The 25,992-nt window shown below is 41.2% G+C and overlaps 1 protein-coding gene across 1 annotated transcript in view; it reads right to left on the bottom strand.

Moving 5' to 3' along the window:
- CNTN5 (contactin 5) overlaps window positions 1-25,992 on the bottom strand; it is a 2,082,395-nt gene that overhangs the window by 699,629 nt on the left and 1,356,774 nt on the right. The window lies entirely within an intron of this gene.

Genomic DNA, 25,992 nt, shown 5'->3' with positions numbered 1-25,992 from the left:
CAACCTGGCTTGACATCAAATGTGCATCACACCTCAATGATTATTTTGTGTCAAGCGAGCCAATTAAAAGAAGAGCTGCAGATGCAGATGGTAAGAGACACTTCTCAGGGCTCCTGACCTCCTGACTGATGGCCACAGATCACTGAATTGGCTATAAGACCAAGTTCTGCAAGTCAATTCACACAAAGTTTAATATCTAATCAACTATTTCTGACATTTTCCATGATGTTCCCATACTTGTGCTCACCTGGTTTCCATTGGTCTCTGCTTCATGGAATGGACCCATCCTTGACACACTAGTAATGGCTAAAAATGCTTGCTTACCCATCACTGTCAACAGCGTTGACCTGCCTCAACCACTGATTTGGCTAAATTGGCATTTCCAGCCACTTCCACTTGTCTAGGGCCAGAAGGGGCTATGGGTGATCAAGGAACATGAGCATTATTTCTTTCATTTCTTTAAAGCAATCAGATGCATTAAAAATATTCCCTGGAACACCCTTTTCATCTCTAATAGGTCAAGTCAAAATTTACCTTTGAGATTAAGAGAATTTTCATCCCTTCCACCAATCATTATTATTCAATTTGTTTATTTTATCATTATGTATAACATTCAGTTTCACATTTTTTTAAGTCCACAATTGAAGACTTCTTGTTATTGGTGAGGGCTGATCAATCAGGTATAATGTTTAGAGGAGCTAGGTAACAAGTATTCAATTTCCCAATTTCCCTGCATTGCCTCCACAGGAGAAACGAGGAATTACATAGGTCTACCTGAAAGTAATGGTTGTAGTACATTTTGTATTGAAATACAGAATTGTGATGACATTTGCATAGACTTTTTATGACTCCACTGCACCTCCAGTTGAGTTAGAAATATATATATTTTTCTATCAGATACCATATGGCAATTAGCAATGCACTCGTCACTGCCAATATACGAAGGAGTACTAGTCATACCTGTATAATAGGCTACTGTAGAAAAAAAATAAAACAAGACTAGATGCATAAAAATTCTGACTGCACCTCCAGATATATCAAATGGAACTTTTATTAAATAGATAGTCACAATAATAATTAGTCTTGTAAACCCATAAAAAACATCTAAAAATGCACACAGGTGTGTATTACCAATAGCTCAGTCAGACACACTGTCGACATGTTGAGTAATCTACCTTAAGGTGCATAGCAAAAGGATTAAAGAGAACAATATAAGTCAAAGGGAGGCAAAATTCTTATAAATGAGTACAAAAATATGGGTTACATACATGGTACTGCAGAAGGAGAAGACACAGGTGAATGGTCTGACAGGTATCGCTGTGTGCACAGCTTTACCAGGGGTAATACATATCCAGTCTTGCCTATGTTAATTAAAACATAAGCTTTTTTTATTATTCTTATCATGTTAGTTTTTTTTTCTTTTGCATTTTATTTATTCATGTACATGTGTATGAGAGTGCTTTTTATTCCTTTATGTTAGAGGATTTAATCAATCGCTTTATAATAATTATCATAGTATTATATTTAGCAATTAACTGTATTTGCATAATATTTTCATCATTTTATTTACTTTTGAAAATATAAACTTTTGTTTTCTTTCTCTCATTTATATCAATTGTTCATACTTTTGAGACTGACTTTTTTTTAAGCACTATTGTGTCACAATCTACTTTTTACAACATTCACTTTTTTTCCTCCACAAATATTTCAGCATAAATTTAGGTTTCCATATACGCACCAGGCATATATACTGTATACAGTGGGGAAAATAAGTATTTGATTCGCTGCCGATTTTGCAAGTTTTCCCACCTACAAAAAATGGAGAGGTCTGTAATTTTTATCGTAGGTTCACTTCAACTGTGAGAGACAGAATCTAAAAATAAAATACAGAAAATCACATTGTATGATTTTTAAATAATGAAATTGCATTTTACGGCATGAAATAAGTATTTGGTCACCGATCAACCAGCAAGAATTCTGGCTCTCACAGACCTGTTAGTTTTTCTTTAAGAAGCCTCCTACTCCTACTCGTTACTTGTATAAAAGACACCTGTCCACACCCTCGGTCACACTGCAACCTTTCCAAAATGGTCAAGACCAAAGAGCTGTCTAAGGACATCAGGGACAAATTGTAGACCTGCACAAGGCTGGGATGGATACAGGACAATAGGCAAGCAGCTTGGTGAGAAGGCAACAACTGTTAGCACAATTATTAGAAAATTGAAGAAATACAAGATGACTGTCAATCTTCCTCAATCTAGGGCTCCATGCAAGATCTCGCCTAGAGGAGTAAGGATGATTCTGAGAAAGAACAGGAATCAGCCTTGAACTACATGGGAGGATCTGGTCAATGACCTGAAGAGACCAGGGACCACAGTCTCAAACATTACAGTTAGCAACATACTACGCCATCATGGATAAAATTCTTGCCGTTGTCACAATTTCCCCATGAAGCATAGTGCAGAAACATCCCACTTTGGGGGATGCTTTTCTGCAAAGGGGACAGGACGACTGCACCGTATTGAAAGGAAGATGGATGGGTCATGTATCGCAAGATTTAGGCCAACAACCTCCTTCTCTCAGTAAGAGCATTGAAGATGGGTCTTGGGCTGGGTCTTCCAGCATGAAAATGACCTGAAACACACAGGCAGGGCAACTAAGGAGTGGCTCGGTAAGAAGCATTTCAAGGTTCTAGAGTGGCCAAGCCAGTCTCCAGACCTGAACCCAATAGAAAATCTGTGGAAACTCAATGTTTCCCAGTGACAGCCCCGAAACCTGAAAGATCTGGAGAAGATCTGTATGGAGGAGCAGCCAAAATCCCTGCTGCAGTGTGTGCAAACTTGGTCAAGAACTACAGGAAACGTCTGACTTCTGTAATTGCAAACAAAGGTTTCTGTGCCAAAAAGGGCCACTGTCACCCCCCTCCAGCCGTTATAAACTAAAAGAGCCACCTTGTGCAGCAGTAATGCTGCATTCTAACAAGGTGGCTCTTTTAGTTTTGTGTTCATGTATTACTAAAATAAAGCGCTTTGAAACTTTTCAAAAATACCTATCTTTGTCCACGGAGGCGGGTCTGAAGCCTCCTCTCTGAAGCGCCCAACTGCCGTCACTCATCTCTTCTGGGGTGATGGTCGCCGCCCCCTGCATGCTGTTCTTCTTAAATCCGGCGCCTGCGCTGTGCGTGCCTGCCTGGGGCAGGCGCAGTGAGAATTGGCAGTGCGGGCAGTGCGGCTACCCTGTTACTGAATCCCTACCCCGCACTGTGTTATGTATTATGCACAGTGCGGGGCTGGGATTCCTGGGCAGATTCCTGCACAGACCGACGCTGGAAGGCGGGGAACCTGGGGGAGCGTCTGACAAGCGCAATGCGCATGCCCAGAAATCCCTATTTTATATGGCTTGTCTTTGTCTTTTCTTTGTGCAGCAGTTTAAATTACCTGCCATAGGTGATCCCAGCATTATTTGCAGTGGTGCCCTCCGCCCTGTTTTCTTCACATGTGGCAATTCCTGATGCCTATATAATAATATCATCACCTGTGCAATACTAAGAAAATCCTAAAAAAACAGGATCTTTTGGGGAAATACTGTTTTATACAGACAAAACTAGAAATTTATTACCCCTGATGAAGCTGTGTATATGGCGAAACATGAAGGAACCGTAATCCAAATGTTTTGCCTTAAGGAATATATGGTTTGTTTGGTTATTTCGATTTATTTTTGCATTGATGCTATACTGGATCTGTAACCCTTTTTTTATATCTATGTTTGCCTTTCTTCTCTCTATTATATGCGTGGAAGGATAGGCCTTGTCATAGCCAATATTTGTCTGATTTTGAATAGTGGTAATATGCTCCTATGTGTGTTTGCTTTTATTTTTATGACTATGTATTTAATAAAGAGTCCATTTTGATATACATTTAGGTGCACACGCTATTTCTGTGCTTTTATTCTTGTTCTATCAGATTACATAGAACAGAGTGGTCCTTTCCTAGTAGAGCGGAATGGTAACATACCATACGGTGGTCCGCGTGTGCCTATGGTTCAGCAGTACTGATCTGTAGGGACTCTATGTTCCTCAATGCTGGCTCTGTGCCCACAGCCTTGAGGTCTATCTATTTGGACTGACAGAAAAGTAAGACATTCGGCTTTCCTGACTAATGAATATAAATGATCCTGCTCGATGGGACATGGGTGTGAGGTTTTACTTGTTGCATTAACATTATGTTTCAGCCTTGCCAGTAATTACTCAACTATCCATATTCAATCTGCATTTACTTTCCTTGTACTTAAGGTGCTGACTCTTCAAGGTCTTTCAATTAACCTATATTACTGCAGAATGAGCCGGCCTAATCCCTAATCAGTTTTTGAGAACTGAGAAATAGTGTTCACAGTGCGCGGACAACTGTTTAAAAGTAATTCAATCATTTTAATTCAGTAAGACTTTCTTGGATCCAATTACCATTCTGAATTCCTATCTTCACCGGAGTTAGTAAATGAAGTCACTAAAAAGTGAACCACGATGTGTGAGACGGAGAACGGAAATGTAACCTGTGGTCAGGATTGTCGAATGGAAACCATAGTCTAGATCAGTGACGTCCAGCATGTGGCTTTTCCTACTAATATACAAAGAACTATTAGTATGTGGAGTTGGGCAAATTTATTCAAGTGGAATTAAATTCTACTCGAATTTTACCAATATCCATATTCTCCAGAATGCCAATTTTTCTGTAAGTCACTTCATGCAAATTCATCCGGCTGCCATTTGGTTGCACTGTGGAGGGCCGGCAAAAAGGCTAAAAAAGCCAAAAAAAAACTGAAACTCACCTAACCGCTCTCTTCTTTGATAACCTCCATTGTTTGCTATCGCCCAAGCGTTTCTTGGCATATCTTTTACCGCTGCCGCCCTTTGAATCTACAGAGATCTTCACGCAAAGAAGAGTTTTCCAGTAGATGCATGCGCAGTGTGTGTCGTAAGGTTTCATCCCATGGCGGCATTAGGAATAGGTTGTAAGGACCATATGAGGAAGAGCAATCTATGCAGCTGAGCAGTGAGTATTAGTTGTTTTTTTTATTCTACATGTTAGTTTTTTTTATGTCCCATGGTCTCTCCAGACCCTAAATTTTAAAAGTTTATTTTCACACTAGTCTGAGTCTTCTGGGTGCAACTAGTTCTGGGATGCATGTGTGCAAGGATCTGAACTGTGTACCTGTTTTTCCTGGTCTTGCCCTTAGGTCTGTCGGATCTTGCCCTTACCTAAGATTTATTGGCTTCACGGGGACCATCTTGTTTCCTGTCTGATACTCCTTGTTTCCTGTCTGCTGCATATATGAAGGGACTCTGCACACTATACCTTGCTTTAGTATCTCACACTTCACCTGCTGCCAAGCTAGAAGGACTTGTATCTTGCCTGTCTCTTCCATTCATCGGGATACCCCATTTGCTACCGGTCTGCCTCCCATCTGAAAGACCCTACTTCTCCGGATCTGCTCCGCACCCACCTCTGCTGTGGACTGCTCTCTGCTAGGAGCCCTGTCCGGGATCCGGACCTCTGGATCCTGCATTTCCAGGCTTGAACTCTCATCATCGGTCTGTACTGACAACACTCTTATATTCCTGAGTCTGCATTTGTCTGCTACTTGATTCTTAGAGTATCTATTGGCTTTTCACCTTCCAACAATATACTCTATTAAGTCTTGATATACCGTGTTCCTGTCTTCACTCTGATCCACGTCATCGGTCTACATAGAATATCAGAACAATCTTATGACAATGTGCTGGGATGAGTCTTGGGTGGAAGCCTTGGTCAGGAGTCCACATCATAAAGTTTCATCCCAGTAAGTAAGAATAGGTGTTAAGGACCGCATGAGGGAGAGCGAGCTACGGAGGTGAGCAGTAAGGGGACTATTAGTTGTTTTTTTATTCTACATCTAAGGACTTTTTGATGCTCCCGAGTCTCTCCAGACCCCAAAGATTAACAAGTTTAAATTGAATTTGAAAAGAATAAATTCTCTCCAATTCAAATTTCCCGGTATAGTACGGGCAATTTAGCGGAGTCGAATTTTGTCAGATTTGCTAATCTCTACTAGTATGGGCTGGTTTAGAGATTCCTCCAGTCTTGCCGCAGGCAATTTTTGTTTTTTCCTCTATTCCTAGGACCATAACATTTTTTTTATTTATCTTTCAAACTAGACAATTAAGGGCTTATTTTTTGGGGGGACAAGTTGTCATTTTGAATGACACAATTCATTTTTAAAATATAATGTGCCAAAAAATGGGAAAAAAAATTCCAAATGAGTCCTGCAAGTGTGAGGGCTTGTTTTACTTGCGTGGCGAGCTGTCATTGTGATTATTTAACTGTTGTTTTAGATATGATGTCTTAGTCGATTTCTATTCTGTTGTTTTGTGGGGAGATTAGATACATTTGGAAAATGGATAAAAATGTTTATATGTTTTCAAATTTTTTTAGATTTTAGTAAATGCCTCTTTTAGAGATTGACAGCTATACTTTAGTGGTTAAAGAGCAGCGATTGGAGATAGTGTAGTCCACTCGAAACCACAGAACCATACATACTGTATGTCTCTAATGATCTACTAACAGCTAAATCTAATGGTCACTACTCCATGCTAATTCTCTTGGATCACGCTGCAGCATTCGACACTGTGGATCATCAGCTCCTCCTCACTATGCTCCGCTCATTCGGCCTCAAGGACACCGTTCTCTCCTGGTTCTCCTCCTATCTCTCTGACCGATCCTTCACTGTATCTTTTGATGGTTCCTCCTCCTTTCACCTTCCCCTTACTGTTGGGGTTCCTCAAGGATCAGTCCTAGGCCTCCTCCTCTTCTTTTTGTATATTCCCCCTATTTGTCAAACAATCAGTAGATTTGGTTTCCAGTACCATCTCTATGCTGACGACACCCAATTATACACTTCTTCTCCTGATATCACGCCTGCCTTTTTAGAAAACACCAGTGATTGTCTTACCGCTGTCTCTAACATCATGTCCTCCCTCTATCTGACACTGAACTTGTCAAAAACTGAACTCCTTGTGTTTCCTCCCTCTACTAATGTACCTTTGCCTGACATTGCTTTTCCATGTGTGATTTCTTCATTACTCCTCAGCAACATGCCCGCTGCCTTGGGGTCATACTTGATTCCGAGCTTTCATTTACCCCCCACATCTGATCACTGGCTAGCTCCTGTTAGCTGCGCCTCAAAAAATATTTCTAGAATTCGACCCTTTCTTACTTTCGACTCTGCAAAAACTCCCACTGTTTCTCTTATTCATTCTCGTCTGGACTATTGCAACTCTCTACTAATCAGCCTCCCTCTTACCAAACTCTCCCCTCTCCAATCTATCTTGAATGCTGCAGCCATGATTATATTCCTCACAAATCATTACTCTGATGCTTCTACCTTGTGCCAGTCATTACACTGGTTACCCATCCACTCCAGAATCCAGTGCAAACTTATTACCCTAACCGACAAAGCACTCCATGGTTCAGGACCACCCTACATCTCCTCCCTGGTTTCAGTCTACCACCCTACCCGTGCCCTCCATTCTGCTAATGACCTGAGGTTAGCATCCTCAATAATTAGAACCTCCCACTCCTGTCTCCAAGACTGTTCACGTGCTGCGCCAATTCTTTGGAATGCACTACCCAGGTTAATACAATTAATCCCCAATCCCCTCAGTTTTAAGCGTGCCCTAAAAATGCATTTGATCTGACCGGCCTACCTTCTCAATGCATTAACCTAACTATCCTTGTGTTGCCCAATCAAAATGTTTACCATAACCAGGTTCCTCGCATCATGTTCTCATACGCTTTATGCAGTTAATAGCCCTATGTGTCTGTACTGTTACATACTTAGGCAGTTAACTGGTTCATGCAGCTGTACATGAACACCCAATTCTTACACTTTGGCTGGTCCGAACAACGAAAGCAATTGTTACCATCCACCTCTCTTGTCTCCCCTTTTCCTCATAGATTGTAAGCTTGCAAGCAGGGCCCTCATTCCTCTTGGTATCTGTTTTGATCTATGTGGTTATTGTAATGCTGTAATGTCTATTATATGTACAAGTCCCTTCTAAAATGTAAAGTGCTGCCGAATATGTTTGCACTATAGAAGTAAAATTATTATTATTACCGCATATACTTGAGTATAAGCTGAGATTTTCAGCCCATTTTTGGGGCTGAAAGTGCCCCTCTCGGCTTATACTCGAGTCATGGTCGGCGGGGGAGGGGAAGTGACAACTGTCACATACTCACCTGCTCCTGGCACTCTACCTGCATGTCCCATGGTCTACGGCGCCGGCAGCTTCTTCCCCTGTTCAGCGGTCACGTGGTACCGCTCATTAAAGTAATGAATAAGGACTCCACTCCCATAGGGGTGGAGACGCATATTCATTACTGTAATGAGCAGTACCAGTGACCGCTGAACAGAGGAAGAAGCTGCCGACTCCCAGAGACCATTTGTCCAGGAGAAGCTGCCAGGGACCGCACCGGGAGCAGGTGAGTATTTCATATTCACCTTTCCCCGTTCCACCACCGCTCCATCTTACGCCTTCTCAGCAGTGACTGTTCAGGTCAGAGGGCGCGATGACGTATTAGTGTGCGCGCCGCCCTCTGCCTGAACAGTCACTGCGGAGAGACGAGACGCTGAGGAGATGTGAGTATGTCATTTTTTTTATTGCAGCAGCAGCAGCATTACATGTGGCACATTTTTATATGGAGTATCTTACGGGGCCATAATGAGCTTTAATGCAGCATTACATGTGGCACATTTTTATATGGAGCATCTTATGGGGCCGTAATGAACTTTAATGCAGCATTACATGGGGCGCATTTTTATATGGAGCATCTTACGGGCCATAATCAAATTTATGGAGCATTATATGGGCCCATCATGAACTTTATGGAGCATTACATGGGCCCATCATTCAAAAACACTTAAACTACTGATGTCTCAATCAATTATACTTTTATTGGTATCTATTTTTATTTTTGACATTTACCGGTAGCTGCTGCATTTCCAACCCTAGGCTTATACTCGAGTCAATAAGTTTTCCCATTTTTTTGTGGCAAAATTAGGGGTCTCGGCTTATACTCAGGTCGGCTTATACTTGAGTATATACGGTATTATTATCTAGAGTGGGTGCCGATAAAGGTTAACAAAGGTTGTTCTGGATTGAAAAAACATAGTTACTTTCTGGCATATTTAATATTTTCTTTTTGAACCCTGACTGTACCACTATACCGTAGTGAAAAAATTTTCTGGTGTTTGAGTCCCAACCCCAACACCATTCCAGCTGGTAAAGCACTATCTCTTTCAGGCTTGTCCCCAAACCACTTCAGAATGCTAACTTTTGTATTTGCTTTGTATAAACCCCACTCTTTTGACCCAGGAGTCCCAGAAAATACAGGAAAGGGCTATTTTCCAAGGCTAATAAACATGGGAGAAATTCCGTCACCCTGATGAAGGAATCCGTTGTTATTCCGAAACGCGTTGGTTGTATTTTGGCTCCTACAGTGCTCTGTACTACTTACAGGGGCACCACGTTACTTCTGAGTCACGTGACCCGAACGCTACGCAGGTCCTGCCAGCTGCAGTGAAACTAAGTATCGCGCACCGTTCTCCTCACTTCCTACCGCTCGAGCGCCTGTCACCGGCTGGGACAGTGCGCTCAGGACGCATACACCAGTCTTCTGCCCAGGAAATGAAGATAAGTATATAAAAACATTCTTTTTTGTGGATCGAGCTACACTTGTGCCTGGACCCAGGTACTGATCTTTTATATTTTAGTCTGCACCATATTGCTTTATTGCACGTGTCTATATATATATATATATATGTATATATATATATATATTTTATAATAGGGGAACACGTCCTTTAGTTCTTAGCGTTTACCTGTCCCCCACAGCATCTATTTTCTCCCATTTTTGATATGTCCATCTATATACAGCAGTATACCTTCTAGTAAGGCTACTTTCACACTAGCGTCGGTGTCGGCCCGTCGCAGTGCGTCGGGCCGACGTCCCGATGCATCCTGTGACAACGCAGCACAACGGGGGCAGCGGATGCATTATTACAATGCATCCGCTGCCCCATTGTGAGTTGCAGGGAGGAGCGGGCGGAGTTCCGGCCGTGCATGCGCGGTCAGAAATGGCGGACACGACGCACAAAAAAAGTTGCATGTAACTTTTTTGTTCCGACGGTCCGCCACACCATGACGCAACTGTCACACGACGGTTGCGACGTGTGGCAATGCGTCGCAATGCGTCGCTAATGTTAGTCTATGGGGAAAAAACACATCCTGCAGCCAACTTTGCAGGATGCATTTTTTCACCAAAATGACGCATTGCGACGTGCATCGTACGACGCTAGTGTGAAAGTAGCCTTAGTCTTCATTATTTGGAATTTTTAGTCATCTTTTTCTACTTTTTTAGACTCCAGTTCAGATCGAGATATTTCTATCTATTCTTATGTAGCACCAAAATCTTATAAAAGCTGACCCCATAAAGCTGACTCCTATCTTACAGTAACCACATTACATTGGTGTTCAATCTATGCATTTTATATAGCGCAAGTACCGTATATTTTTTTCTACTTGTAGTATCTATATCTCCCCAGGTGGTTTAGTGTTATACTTGCAGCTGATTTTGTGCATCCACAATAGCGCCACTACATACTAAATATATCAGTGTCACTTTATGAAGTAATAACTTTGGAACGCTTCAATAAATTCCACTGATTCTGAAATTGTATTTTCATGTCATATTGCACTTTATGATAGTGTTAAAATTATGATTTGCGTTTATTTGTGAAAATATCCGAAATTTGATAAAAATTCAGCAACTTTCAAAGTTAAAATTTTAATTCATTTTGTGTTATGCTACACAAAATAGTTAATAAAATTTCCCACATGTCTACTTTACATCAGCACAATTTTGGAACTACATTTTTTTTTTTGTTAGGAAGTTATAAGGGTTAAAATTGACAGAAAATTTCTAATTTTTCCAACAAAATTAACAAAACCATTTTTTAGGAACTACATCACATTTAAAGTGACTTTGAGAAAATACCCAAAAGTGACCCCATTCTAAAAACTGCACCACTCAATGTGCTCAATACCACATTCAAGAAGTTTATTAACCCTTTAGGTGCTTCACAAGAGCTAAAGCAATGTGGAAGAAAAAAATGAACATTTGACTTTTTTCACAAAAATGTTACATTGCCCCCACATTTTTTAATTTTTGCAAGGGTAACAGGAGAAATTTGACCTCAAAATTTGTTGTGCAATTTCTCATGAGTATGTCAATAACACGTATCTGGGGGAAAACTACTGTTTGGGCACACGGCAGTATACACTTAAAGTACAAGTGATCAGATAATTGCAAGGTCAAGTCCCCTAAAAAGTTTTAAAAAAAGTTAAACAAAATGATAAAAATTAATATCCTTTTTCCTCTATTAAACATTTGATTTTGCTGGGTCAGTAAAAGTCAAAATATAAAATTAATTACCTCGTCTGGTAAACACCATAAAGAGAAAAAAAGAAAAGAGATAAAAATACCAGAAAAAAAAAACCAGAAAAAAAACAAAACAAATGCAATTCAAAGCTATCAAAACATTCTATCGGCCACAAAATGGTATTGATAAAAACCACAGCTCAATCAACATTAAAATAGAATATGTATGGGTGTCAGAGAATGGCAACTTAATAAACAAAAATAATTATTTTTAGAAATTTCCCTACTAAAATAGTAATACAAAAAATAGACAAATTTGCTATTGCCATAATTATAATGACTTGGAAAATTAAGATGTCAGGTTATTTTTACCATACAATAATTTCTGTGAAAACTAGAACAATAAAAAAAAAAGAAAGAAAAAAATTCTGAATTAGGTTTTTTTTATTCTCACCTATTTTTGGAATTTTTTAAAATAATTTTCCAATACATTGTATGGTAAAATAAATGGTGTCATTGAAAATTACAACGCTTCCCTCAACAACAAAAAACAAGAGGGCTATTACTGCTATGCGAATGGAAAGTTAAAAAAAAGCTACAGCTCTTGGAAGAAGGTGATGAAAAATGAAAAGCACAAAAATGCAAAAATTTTAATTGGCTGCACTGGTAAGGGGTTAAACAAGTCATTTTATTACCTTGTGCCTTAGAAAATCTGGGTTGGATATGAGGGGTGGTCTTCTCCCCGAAAGAGTGTTTTCATGGTATAATTTTATTTATTTTTACAAAAAACTAAAAAACTACTAAATGAATATAATTCCCTTGTAAACAGCACCTTACACGTAACCTCACGTCACAGAATCCACTACAAATAAACATTGTGCTGACATTAAGCCAATTTGTTCTTGAATTGTGTAATTAAAAGCCTCGCTAACTCCAACCACTGTATCTATGATTCAAAATGAGAAATGTCAAGTATAGCTTTCCAAAACTCTCAAGAGTTTTAATTTTATCTACTCTGCCGTTACAAGAAACACTTGTATCCTGTAGGTTGTAGTACTTCTCCTCTTCCAGCCTTTCCTTTCAAACATATCCCCCAAGCTTCAACATAAATTGATATTGAACTAGCATGTTAGAAGTTCTGTATATTTAAAGAGGTCTCCTGGGGCGTCATCTGGAAATAACTCCTGCAACAAGAGCAGAACGATGCTATATTCTTCAAAGAAGAAGGTGATGACAATAGTATTATCATGAGCTCACTGTATTTCCTATACACTACTGAAAGTGGGTAAAAATACATGTACAATGTAATTAAAGAAAAGAACCACAAACAGCCCAAGGCAATTACTGGGGTTATGAGTAAAGATGAGCTGATCTTTTGAAATTCGAATTTGTCAACTTTATGGAATTTTCTCTAAAAATTTGATTTGCTGCGAATAAATTTGGGCGAATTTCAATACTAAAAAGTTTGTAATTGTAAAATACAGGTGGGGAGAGGAGAGAGCGATATCCCCACTGACCGCAAGGGCTTACGCTCTACATGAGAGATTACCTCGCTGAGTATGATAGCTTACATGCTACAGGAAAGAAGGAGTGTGCCTCGCTGACAATAAGAATTTACACTCTACAGGAAAGAGAGAGAGGACTCCGCTCACCATAAGATCTTACATTCTACAGAAAAGAGGACCATGCTGATCATAAGTGCTTGCAGTCTTCAGAAGAGAGAGAAAACCCTGCTGATCATAAGTGTTTGCAGTCTACAGGAAAGAGAAAGAGAAGATAGTATTCTGCTACAGATGGATCTGGATAAGTTGGAAACTTGGGCTGAAAGGTGGCAGATGAGGTTTAACAATGATAAATGTAAGGTTATACACATGGGAAGAAGGAATCAATATCACCATTACACACTGAATGGGAAACCACTGGGTAAATCTGACAGGGAGAAGGACTTGGGGATCCTAGTTAATGATAAACTTACCTGGAGCAGCCAGTGCCAGGCAGCAGCTGCCAAGGCAAACAGGATCATGGGGTGCATTAAAAGAGGTCTGGATACACATGATGAGAGCATTATACTGCCTCTGTACAAATCCCTAGTTAGACCGCACATGGAGTACTGTGTCCAGTTTTGGGCACCGGTGCTCAGGAAGGATATAATGGAACTAGAGAGAGTACAAAGGAGGGCAACAAAATTAATAAAGGGGATGGGAGAACTACAATACCCAGATAGATTAGCGAAATTAGGATTATTTAGTCTAGAAAAAAGACGACTGAGGGGCGATCTAATAACCATGTATAAGTATATAAGGGGACAATACAAATATCTCGCTGAGGATCTGTTTATACCAAGGAAGGTGACGGGCACAAGGGGGCATTCTTTGCGTCTGGAGGAGAGAAGGTTTTTCCACCAACATAGAAGAGGATTCTTTACTGTTAGGGCAGTGAGAATCTGGAATTGCTTGCCTGAGGAGGTGGTGATGGCGAACTCAGTCGAGGGGTTCAAGAGAGGCCTGGATGTCTTCCTGGAGCAGAACAATATTGTATCATACAATTAGGTTCTGTAGAAGGACGTAGATCTGGGGATTTATTATGATGGAATATAGGCTGAACTGGATGGACAAATGTCTTTTTTCGGCCTTACTAACTATGTTACTATGTTACTATGTTATGACCACGTTGAACATAAGAGCTTACACTTTACAGGAGAGAGAGGACTCTGCTGACCATAAGAGCTTACACTCTACTAAAGAAAGGACCCTGCTGACAATAAGAACTTAACAGGAGAGAGAGAGAGGACCCTATTGCCCATAAGAGCTTACACTCTACAGAGAAGAAAGAGAGAGGACCCTGCTGATCATAAGAGCTTATACTCTACAGTAGAGAGAGAGAGGACCTTGCAGACCGTAAGAGCTTACACTCTACAGGATGAAGAGAGAGAGTGGACCCCGCATACATTCCACAGAAGAAAATACCAGTGACTCTGTATAAACTTTGCTCTGCTGGTATCCACTGGTCTATGATGACCCCGGTACTGACCATCACTGTACAAGGTGTGATGATCAGCAGATATCATAGCTGCAGGAGATTATGTGAAAGCCCACACCTCAATGTAAAATGTTTGCCTGCTCTCTTTGATACTTCAGTGTGGGAATTGTTTTTTCTTTTGTAAACTGTGAATGGAACCTTAAGATGTTCGAATTTGCATTAATCTGCAAATTTCATGAAATTCTTCTCGAACGCGATCCTCTGCAGACCAATATGCTCTTCTCTACTTATGAGTAGAGATGAGAGAACTTGTTCGGAAAACATTTGCCAATCTCAAATTGGGCACAAACGAAGTACATTCGGATTCGTGTTCAGATTCCTGAGCTTTTTTTTCTAAAACATTGGCAAAAGTCGGCCAAAGTTTGGTAAATGACTAAGGGCTCATTCAGACTTCTGTGTTTCCAGTAGCAGCATGGGCCATAAAACTTCCCACACACGTGCACACTGATGACGCATGGATGACATCCCTGTGTCATCATTGTGACATGTACTGGCACCTGGAAATCAGCGGCACTGCTCGCACTGTTCTCCGGCGCCAGGCGTATTCAACAACCGCTATGAATTAATTAATGTAAAAAAAATTACTTGGGTTTTTCCTGTATTTTTGATAACCAGCCAGGCAAAACTGACAGCTGCAGGATGCAACTCTCAGCTGTCAGGTTCAGAAAGGCTGGTTATCAAGAATAGAAGGCTCCCCACATCATATTTCTTAAAATATTTAAATAAGTAATTTTAAAAATGGCATAGGTTCCCTCCCATTCTTGACAACCAGCCAAGCTAAAGCAGACAGCTGGGTGCTGGTATTCTCGGGCTGGTAAGGGGCCATGGATATTGCTCCCCCAGCATAAAAGTTGTAGCCCACAGCCACCCCAGAAAAGGTGCATGTTTTAGATGTGCCAATTCTCGTGCTTTGCCCGACTCTTCCCATTTGCCTTATGGTGGTGGCAAGTGAGGTTCATATTTGTGGGATTGATATCCCCTTTGTATTCTATGGTGACATCAAGCCCACGGCTAAGTATTGGACAGATGTCTATATGTCACCTATCAATTTCTAATCCTATAGTTATATGGAAAACACAGAGCCAAAATAAAGACCTTTAATTGAAAGAATGACACAGACTCCTTTAATGAATCTAAATTAAACCATACTTACGTCGTCACCCAGCCACAGAAGCCAATGTCTCCTGTAATAGAAATAAAATAATAAAGAACAATATTCCCCACCTGTTCAGAGAGAAGATAATAATCCATTAGTCCCATGACGGGTCTAGATCTGTATTATCTAGATGGCAGCTGCATTGTTACATGATGCAACTATACAGCCTGCCATCTAGCATAAACACTGAGCAGCATGTGTGACCACTGCTCAGTGTATCACAGTGAGCTCTTATGATCTGCCTCATGTCACCACAAGAGTGAGAAAGTTGTCACGCTCGCAGAGCCGTGAAAAAGGTCCTTGGAATTCACAGCCAATGAACTCAGTTCAACTCACTGACGTCAGCACTAGCGCTGCAGGAAAGGATGTAATGGCGCTCGTGCTGATGTCAGTTTGCTAGTGGTGATCTGACCAAGGTTATCACGGTTTGGGGGCCCAGCTGGGAACACAGCCTCAGTGATCAGTTGAAACCTCGATGACATCACAGCTAGTCACTAATGCTGTGTTCACAGCAGCTCATACCTCAGTGGTTCTCAGCCAGGATGGTCGCATCTGGGCACGGCACAGTATGCACCAATCAATACTCCTCTGTAATAGTGATGAGCTGGTGTACTGTTTTCCCCAGCACACTCGAGTGGTCTCTGAGTATTTGTGAGTGCTCGGAGATTTAGTTTTTGTTGATACAGCTGCATGATTTACAGCTGCTAGCCAGCCTGAGTACGTGTGGGGGGTTGCTAGGGAATCCCCTCATATATTCCAGCTGTCTAGAAGCCGCAAATCATGCAGCTGCGGGGATGCAAACTAACTCTCCAGGCACATCCAAATACTCGGAGACCACCTGAGCATGCTCGGGAAAACCCGAGCAACGAGTATACTCGCTCATCACTACTCTGTAATACTGTATGCAAACCAGCATTATATAGTTTAAGTCCTCTTCCTCTCTGAAGTGTCAATTTGCATATTAAAAGTGGTGAATGGGTAATGATGTGGGTTCTGGGGAGAAAACTATCATAGAAGTGGTGGAAAGGGCAATAATGGGAGTGGTGGGGGAGAAGGCAATGTTATAGGTGGTGGGGAAGAAGGCAATGATGGAGGAGATGGAGAGGGCAATGATAGGAATGGTGGGGGGAAAAAGCAATGATAGATGTGGTGGAAAGTGCAATGATGGGGTGGTGGGGGAGATGGCAATATTTTACTAAAGGGAAACGTACAACTAGTCTTTCAGAAATAACATCTAATCACTGAGTACATTTGCAGTCAGACGAGGGAATATCAGCTTCTCTAGAAACAATTTTTTTTAATAAACTGTCAACGGCACTGGTTTTAATTTTCTCGTGCTTTGAATTTACACATAACAGCCTACTAAATGGGGTTGCATACCCAAGAGAGGGCTAGCACTTAAAATCTGTGTTTTACACCCTAACTACTATTGTAATTTGCTTTATTAAACAATGCTCTATACTTCTTTCTATCTAGCCAATTCTTAAATGTGTTTCTTTACTACACTTTCTGTGATGTTTTGTTTGAGAGGAGTCTCAAGCATCATGAGGTCACAGGAGGCTGGGGCTGCACTCTCTCCCGCCGCGTCCATTGCCACTCCTGGAACAGGACTTTACAGGGGCAGAGCTGCAGTTACTCATTTGTTTCTTGCATTACAGCCCCCTCTGAAGACGTCCTGGTTCCTGGGTGATAGAAGCTGTCGGAGATATGAGTGGAACGCCACCACTCTGATTCTGTCTCAGCCACCGACGTAGCTTCCAACTGTGAAAGACGTTGGCAGGAGCAGAGATAGCACCACCTCAGAGCCTCTAGCATGGCCCTTAAACTAATTGTCAGCAGTGGGCAGTGTTAGAAGCATTGAGTGACACCAGCGCCTCTCTGTAATGATGATTCATTTGAGGATGGTGCTAGAATGTGTGGGGTGGCTCTGGTGTCACTCACTGATTTTATTTCTGCCTGGTGAAGGAATAAGCAGAGTGCTGGGGCTGCACTCACATCTGCCCTCCAGGATCCAGGTTGTATTCAGAGGGTGCTGATACATAAAACGAGGGAATAGGATGCTGCAAGAAGTGAGAGCAGCAGCAGCCTCCTGCGATGTCGTGTTTGAGACTCCTTTCAAATGAAACATTACAGGAAGTACATTAAAAAACACATTTACGTTTTTACATGATATGGAAATGTGTAGGGTATTCTGTAATAAAGCAAATGACAAAAGTGGTTAGGGTGTAAGGATAGGTATTTAGAAAATACATTTTAGGTGCCAGACCAGCTCTTCAACATTCTCTTGTCCTTACAGACAGTCGTGATGAGAAGATTTGTTCTGCATCCTGCTACCCTACACCAGAACTGAAAAATGGCTGATCGAAGAAGTTGTCTAATTTCGGCCATTCATGGCCATGATAGTGATAACTGCTTGTAAGTGCCAGCCATCAGAGGCAAGGCTACAAAAAGAGCCATGCATGGATGCGCTAATTTGTTTGCATTATTCCCATAGAAATGACTGGGTGTTATGGAAACAGAGCAGCAAAATGAACTATGCTGTTGGCGTAACTCCTAAGTTGCAGAAACATTGTAGCTCACTGTGTTACACTGTTTCTATAATTGTTATTCACTTCTGTGGGATTTATGAAAACAGCATGGTGCAAATACGCTCAGCTTTCTTACATTGCATTGAGTTGATGAGACCATAAAGCAGTTATTCCAGTTTTGGCCATGAAATGGTGAGATGAGAAAAATTCTTTTAGAGAAGCTATCAGACAGTGACTTATAGAATAAATATTTTCTGTTAGTTATATGTTATTCAATAATTTTTGGCAATTTTTTTTTTCCAATCTGTATTAGAAATTAAAAACAGAAATCTTGCAATAGACAAGTGACCACTGTGGATTTTCAGTAAGTCAACATGCACATTAGCCACAATGAACAGACCCCCTCTATATTTCATACTGAAGCATCTAATGAGCGTGTGCAAAGGTCATAGTGAAGGGAAGGAGAGCTGTTATGAAAGGTAATTCAGTACCACAATGGACATAGAGGTCAGCGCACATACAGTGACCTGGCAATAACCCAAAAACATAGAACGAGCTCTGAGACGTGGGAACTCTGTTGACCGCAATCCCTAATCCTCTCCAACAACACTAAAGGCAGCCGTGGATTGCGCCTAACGCTCCCTATGCAACTCGGCACGGCCTGAGAAACTAGCTAGCCTGAAGATAGAAAATAAGCCTACCTTGCCTCAGAGAAATACCCCAAAGGAAAAGGCAGCCCCCACATATAATGACTGTGAGTTAAGATGAAAAGACAAACGCAGAGATGAAATAGATTTAGCAAAGTGAGGCCCAACTTTCTGAACAGAGCGAGGATAGGAAAGGTAACTTTGCGGTCAACACAAAACCCTACAAAAACCACGCAAAGGGGGCAAAAAGACCCTCCATACCGAACTAACGGCACGGAGGTACACCCTCTGCGTCCCAGAGCTTCCAGCAAGCAGGAAAAAACAAATAGACAAGCTGGACAGACAAAACAGCAAACAAAATAGCAAAAGTGGAACATAGCTATGCAGAGCAGCAGGCCACAGGAACGATCCAGGAGGAAACAGGTCCAATACTAGAACATTGACTGGAGGCCAGGATCAAAGCACTAGGTGGAGTTAAATAGAGCAGCACCTAACGACTTCCCCACATCACCTGAGGAAGGAAACTCAGAAGCCGCAGTACCACTTTCCTCCACCAACGGAAGCTCACAGAGAGAATCAGCCGAAGTACCACTTGTGACCACAGGAGGGAGCTCTGCCACAGAATTCCCAACAGTACCCCCCCTTGAGGAGGGGTCACCGAACCCTCACCAGAGCTCCCAGGACGACCAGGATGAGCCATATGAAAGGCACGAACAAGATCGGGAGCATGGACATCAGAGGCAAAGACCCAGGAATTATCTTCCTGAGCATAACCCTTCCACTTAACCAGATACTGGAGTTTCCGCCTTGAAACACGAGAATCCAAAATCTTCTCCACAATATACTCCAACTCCCCCTCCACCAAAACCGGGGCAGGAGGATCAACAGATGGAACCATAGGTGCCACGTATCTCCGCAACAATGACCTATGGAATACGTTATGTATGGAAAAAGAATCTGGAAGGGTCAGACAAAAAGACACAGGATTAAGAACCTCAGAAATCCTATACGGACCAATAAAACGAGGTTTAAACTTAGGAGAGGAAACCTTCATAGGAATATGACGAGAAGATAACCAAACCAAGTCCCCAACCCGAAGTCGGGGACCCACACAGCGTCTGCAATTAGCGAAACGTTGAGCCTTCTCCTGGGACAAAGTCAAATTGTCCACTACATGAGTCCAAATCTGCTCCAACCTGTCCACCACAGTATCCACACCAGGACAGTCCAAAGACTCAACATGCCCTGAAGAGAAACGAGGATGGAACCCAGAGTTGCAGAAAAACGGTGAAACCAAGGTAGCCGAGCTGGCCCGATTATTAAGGGCGAACTCAGCCAAAGGCAAAAAGGACACCCAGTCATCCTGATCAGCAGAAACAAAGCATCTCAGATATGTTTCCAAGGTCTGATTGGTTCGTTCGGTCTGGCCATTAGTCTGAGGATGGAAAGCCGAGGAAAAAGACAAGTGAATGCCCATCCTACCACAAAAGGCTCGCCAAAACCTCGAAACAAACTGAGAACCTCTGTCAGAAACGATATTTTCTGGAATGCCATGTAAACGAACCACATGCTGGAAAAACAATGGCACCAAATCAGAGGAGGAAGGCAATTTAGACAAGGGTACCAAATGGACCATCTTAGAGAAGCGATCACAGACCACCCATATGACTGACATCTTTTGAGAGACGGGAAGATCTGAAATAAAATCCATAGAGATATGTGTCCAAGGCCTCTTCGGGACCGGCAAGGGCAAAAGCAACCCACTGGCACGAGAACAGCAGGGCTTAGCCCGAGTACAAATCCCACAGGACTGCACAAAAGTACGCACGTCCCGCGACAGAGATGGCCACCAAAAGGATCTAGCCACTAACTCTCTGGTACCAAAGATTCCAGGATGACCAGCCAACACCGAACAATGAACCTCAGAGATAACTTTATTCGTCCACCTATCAGGGACAAACAGTTTCTCCGCTGGGCAACGATCAGGTTTATTAGCCTGAAATTTCTGCAGCACCCGCCGCAAATCAGGGGAGATGGCAGACACAATTACTCCCTCTTTGAGGATACCCGCCGGCTCAGATACACCCGGAGAGTCGGGCCCAAAACTCCTAGACAGAGCATCCGCCTTCACATTTTTAGAGCCCGGAAGGTATGAAATCACAAAGTCAAAACGGGCAAAAAACAACGACCAACGAGCCTGTCTAGGATTCAACCGCTTGGCGGACTCGAGATAAGTCAAGTTCTTATGATCAGTCAAGACCACCACGCGATGCTTAGCTCCTTCAAGCCAATGACGCCACTCCCCGAATGCCCACTTCATGGCCAGCAATTCTCGATTGCCCACATCATAATTTCGCTCAGCAGGCGAAAACTTCCTGGAAAAGAAGGCGCATGGTTTCATCACCGAGCAATCAGAACTTCTCTGCGACAAAACAGCCCCTGCTCCAATCTCAGAAGCATCAACCTCGACCTGGAATGGAAGCGAAACATCTGGTTGACACAACACAGGGGCAGAAGAAAAGCGACGCTTCAACTCTTGAAAAGCTTCCACAGCAGCAGAAGACTAATTGACCACATCAGCACCTTTCTTGGTCAAATCGGTCAATGGTCTAGCAATACTAGAAAAATTGCAGATGAAGCGACGATAAAAATTAGCAAAGCCCAGGAACTTTTGCAGACTTTTCAGAGATGTCGGCTGAGTCCAATTATGGATGGCTTGGACCTTAACAGGGTCCATCTCGATAGTAGAAGGGGAAAAGATGAACTCCAAAAATGAAACCTTCTGTACACCAAAGAGACACTTTGATCCCTTCACAAACAAAGAATTAGCACGTAGGACCTGAAACACCGTTCTGACCTGCTTCACATGAGACTCCCAATCATCCGAGAAGATCAAAATGTCATCTAAGTACACAATCAGGAATTTATCCAGGTACTCTCGGAAGATGTCATGCATAAAGGACTGAAACACTGATGGAGCATTGGCAAGTCCGAATGGCATTACTAGATACTCAAAATGGCCCTCGGGCGTATTAAATGCAGTTTTCCACTCATCGCCTCGCTTAATACGCACAAGATTATACGCACCACGAAGATCTATCTTGGTGAACCAACTAGCCCCCTTAATCCGAGCAAACAAATCAGATAACAATGGCAAGGGGTACTGAAATTTAACCGTGATCTTATTTAGAAGGCGGTAATCTATACAAGGTCTCAGTGAACCATCCTTCTTGGCTACAAAAAAGAACCCTGCTCCTAATGGCGACGATGACGGGCGAATATGCCCCTTCTCCAAAGACTCCTTCACATAACTCCGCATAGCGGCGTGCTCAGGCACAGATAAATTAAACAGTCGACCTTTTGGGAATTTACTACCAGGAATCAAATCGATAGCACAATCACTAGTCATAAATGGGACATCACCATGTACCCCCTGACAACCCCAGCTGGACACAGACATGGATTTCCAATCTAATACTGGATTATGGACTTGTAGCCATGGCAACCCCAACATGACCACATCATGCAGATTATGCAACACCAGAAAGCGAATAACCTCCTGATGTGCAGGAGCCATGCACATGGTCAGCTGGGTCCAGTACTGAGGCTTATTCTTGGCCAAAGGCGTAGCATCAATTCCTCTCAATGGAATAGGACACTGCAAGGGCTCCAAGAAAAACCCACAACGCCTAGCATACTCCAAGTCCATCAAATTCAGAGCAGCGCCTGAGTCCACAAATGCCATGACAGAATACGATGACAAAGAGCAGATTAAGGTAACGGACAGAAGGAATTTTGACTGTACCGTACCAATGGTGGCAGACCTAGCGAACCGCTTAGTGCGCTTAGAGATAGCATGAGTGGAATCACCACAGTAGAAACACAGCCCATTCAGACGTCTGTGTTCTTGCCGTTCAACTCTGGTCAAAGTCCTATCGCACTGCATAGGCTCAGGTTTATGCTCAGGTAATACCGCCAAATGGTGCACAGATTTACGCTCGCGCAAGCGTCGACCGATCTGAATGGCCAAAGACATAGACTCATTCAGACCAGCAGGCATAGGAAATCCCACCATGACATCCTTAAGGGCTTCAGAGAGACCTTTTCTGAAAATAGCTGCGAGCGCACCTTCATTCCACTGAGTGAGTACGGACCACTTTCTAAATTTCTGACAATATACCTCTATTTCATCCTGATCCTGACACAGAGCCAGCAAATTCTTCTCTGCCTGATCCACAGAATTAGGCTCATCGTACAGCAATCCGAGCGCCAGGAAAAACGCATCGATATTACTTAATGCAGGATCTCCTGACGCAAGAGAAAATGCCCAGTCCTGAGGGTCGCCACGCAAAAAAGAAATAACGATCCTAACTTGTTGAACTGGGTCACCAGAGGAGCGAGGTTTCAAAGCCAGAAATAGTTTACAATTATTTTTGAAACTCAGAAATACTTTGCACTCTTGCCGTGAGCTGATCCACACATGAAGACAGACCTTTAATGTCCATTGCTACACCTGTGTCCTGAACCACCCAAATGTCTAGGGGAAAAAAAAGGCAAAACACAGTGCAGAGAAAAAAAAATGGTCTCAGAACTTCTTCTTTCCCTCTATTGAGAATCATTAGTACTTTGGGCCTCCAGTACTGTTATAAAAGGTAATTCAGTACCACAATGGACATAGAGGTCAGCGCACATACAGTGACCTGGCAATAACCCAAAAACATAGAACGAGCTCTGAGACGTGGGAACTCTGTTGACCGCAATCCCTAATCCTCTCCAACAACACTAAAGGCAGCCGTGGATTGCGCCTAACGCTCCCTATGCAACTCGGCACGGCCTGAGAAACTAGCTAGCCTGAAGATAGAAAATAAGCCTACCTTGCCTCAGAGAAATACCCCAAAGGAAAAGGCAGCCCCCACATATAATGACTGTGAGTTAAGATGAAAAGACAAACGCAGAGATGAAATAGATTTAGCAAAGTGAGGCCCAACTTTCTGAACAGAGCGAGGATAGGAAAGGTAACTTTGCGGTCAACACAAAACCCTTCAAAAACCATGCAAAGGGGGCAAAAAGACCCTCCGTATTGAACTAACGGCACGGAGGTACACCCTCTGCGTCCCAGAGCTTCCAGCAAGCAGGAAAAAACAAATAGACAAGCTGGACAGAAAAAACAGCAAACAAAATAGCAAAAGTGGAACATAGCTATGCAGAGCAGCAGGCCACAGGAACGATCCAGGAGGAAACAGGTCCAATACTAGAACATTGACTGGAGGCCAGGATCAAAGCACTAGGTGGAGTTAAATAGAGCAGCACCTAACGACTTCCCCACATCACCTGAGGAAGGAAACTCAGAAGCCGCAGTACCACTTTCCTCCACCAACGGAAGCTCACAGAGAGAATCAGCCGAAGTACCACTTGTGACCACAGGAGGGAGCTCTGCCACAGAATTCACAACAGAGAGCATAGTCAGCTGTAATATTACCTATTAGTGGATTATGTGTTATCAGCTGTGTATAGAGCTATTACCTGTCATTTTAATCCTGCCTCCGATGATAAAAAGCCCGCTGAAAACTCTTTCTCAACAGACAAGAAGTAGGAGTCTAAAAAAGCCCCAGTGGCAGATATGAAAATTGCAAAATTACTAATTAATTTTTTTTTTTAAATATTGTAACATTATAATATGAGTAAAACACATTCAAATTCATGTAACACAAAAACCTGATGTAAACAACAGGTCAATTTGAAATTATAGCTTCACTTTAAGGGAATAGGTTGTCTCATGAAACAATAACTGTCTATTGACATCAACATCCGATCAGTCAGGAATTTATGCAATATAATCTCCATCAATCTAGAAAGGTTTCAGGGTCAGACCATTTGGACACCTACCAAGTCGGTAATAGCTGTAAAGTCTATCAGCGGCTTATGCTACTACTACTATTAATAATAATAATAAAATTAATAATATCGACAATGTACTACTACTAATAATAACAATAATAATAAATAAATAATAATAATATAATTAATAATATTGACAATAAAATAATAATTAAATAATAATATTAATAATAATATTGGCAATGTGATAATAACAATAAAATAACAGTGATAATAATAATATAATTAATAATATTGACAATGTAATAATAAAGATAACAGCAATATTATTAATAATAATAATAATAACCTTTCCAGCAATAATCTGCTGTCTAAATTACACAACAACTATTGCCCTATAATCTTCCTGGGAATGTAAACAATAGGTCATTTTTCGATGATAGCTTTCCTTTAAGGGAATAGGTTGTCTCATGAAAAACAATAATTGTCTATTGACATCAATATCCCATCACTCAGGATCTATAAAATGCGATCTCCATCAATCTAGCAAAGTTTTGAGTTCATACCGCTTGGACAGCTACCAAGCCAATAATAGCAATAAAGTCTATCAGAGACTTTTACTAATAATAATAAGAATTAATAATAATAATAATAATAATAATAATATAATGCACAATATTGACAATGAAATAACATAATAATAATAACAATAATAAAAATAATAGTAATAATAATAATATTGACAATGCAATAATTATAATAATAACAATAAAAATGTCATAATAATAATTAATAATAATGATAATATAATTCAGAGTATTGACAACAAAATAATAACATAATAATAATAATAATAATATTGACAATGCAATAATAATAATAATAATAATAATAATAATATAATGCACAATATTGACAATGAAATAACATAATAATAATAATAATAATAATAATAATAATAATAATAAAAATAATAGTAATAATAATAATATTGACAACACAATAGTTATAATAATAACAATAAAATGTCATTATTATTATTATAATTCAGAGTATTGACAACAAAATAATAACATAATAATAATAATAATAATAATAATAATAATAATAATAATATTGACAATGTAATAATAATAATAATAATAATAACCTTTCCAACTATAATCTGCTGTCTAAATGACACTACGACATTGCCCACTAATTTTCCTGGGAATGTATAGCATCACCCTTCACTCCGGTAATAAGTGAGAAGAGGTAACAATATTTACTGATAAGAATTTGTGACACGGAACAAGACATCGTGCACTCGTAGT

Source organism: Ranitomeya imitator, chromosome 3, assembly GCF_032444005.1.
Source record: "Ranitomeya imitator isolate aRanImi1 chromosome 3, aRanImi1.pri, whole genome shotgun sequence".
In the NCBI taxonomy this organism is placed as follows: Eukaryota; Metazoa; Chordata; class Amphibia; order Anura; family Dendrobatidae; genus Ranitomeya; species Ranitomeya imitator.
The sequence above is the reverse complement of the archived record's forward strand: the minus strand, read 5'-3'. Positions and strand labels throughout refer to the sequence as shown.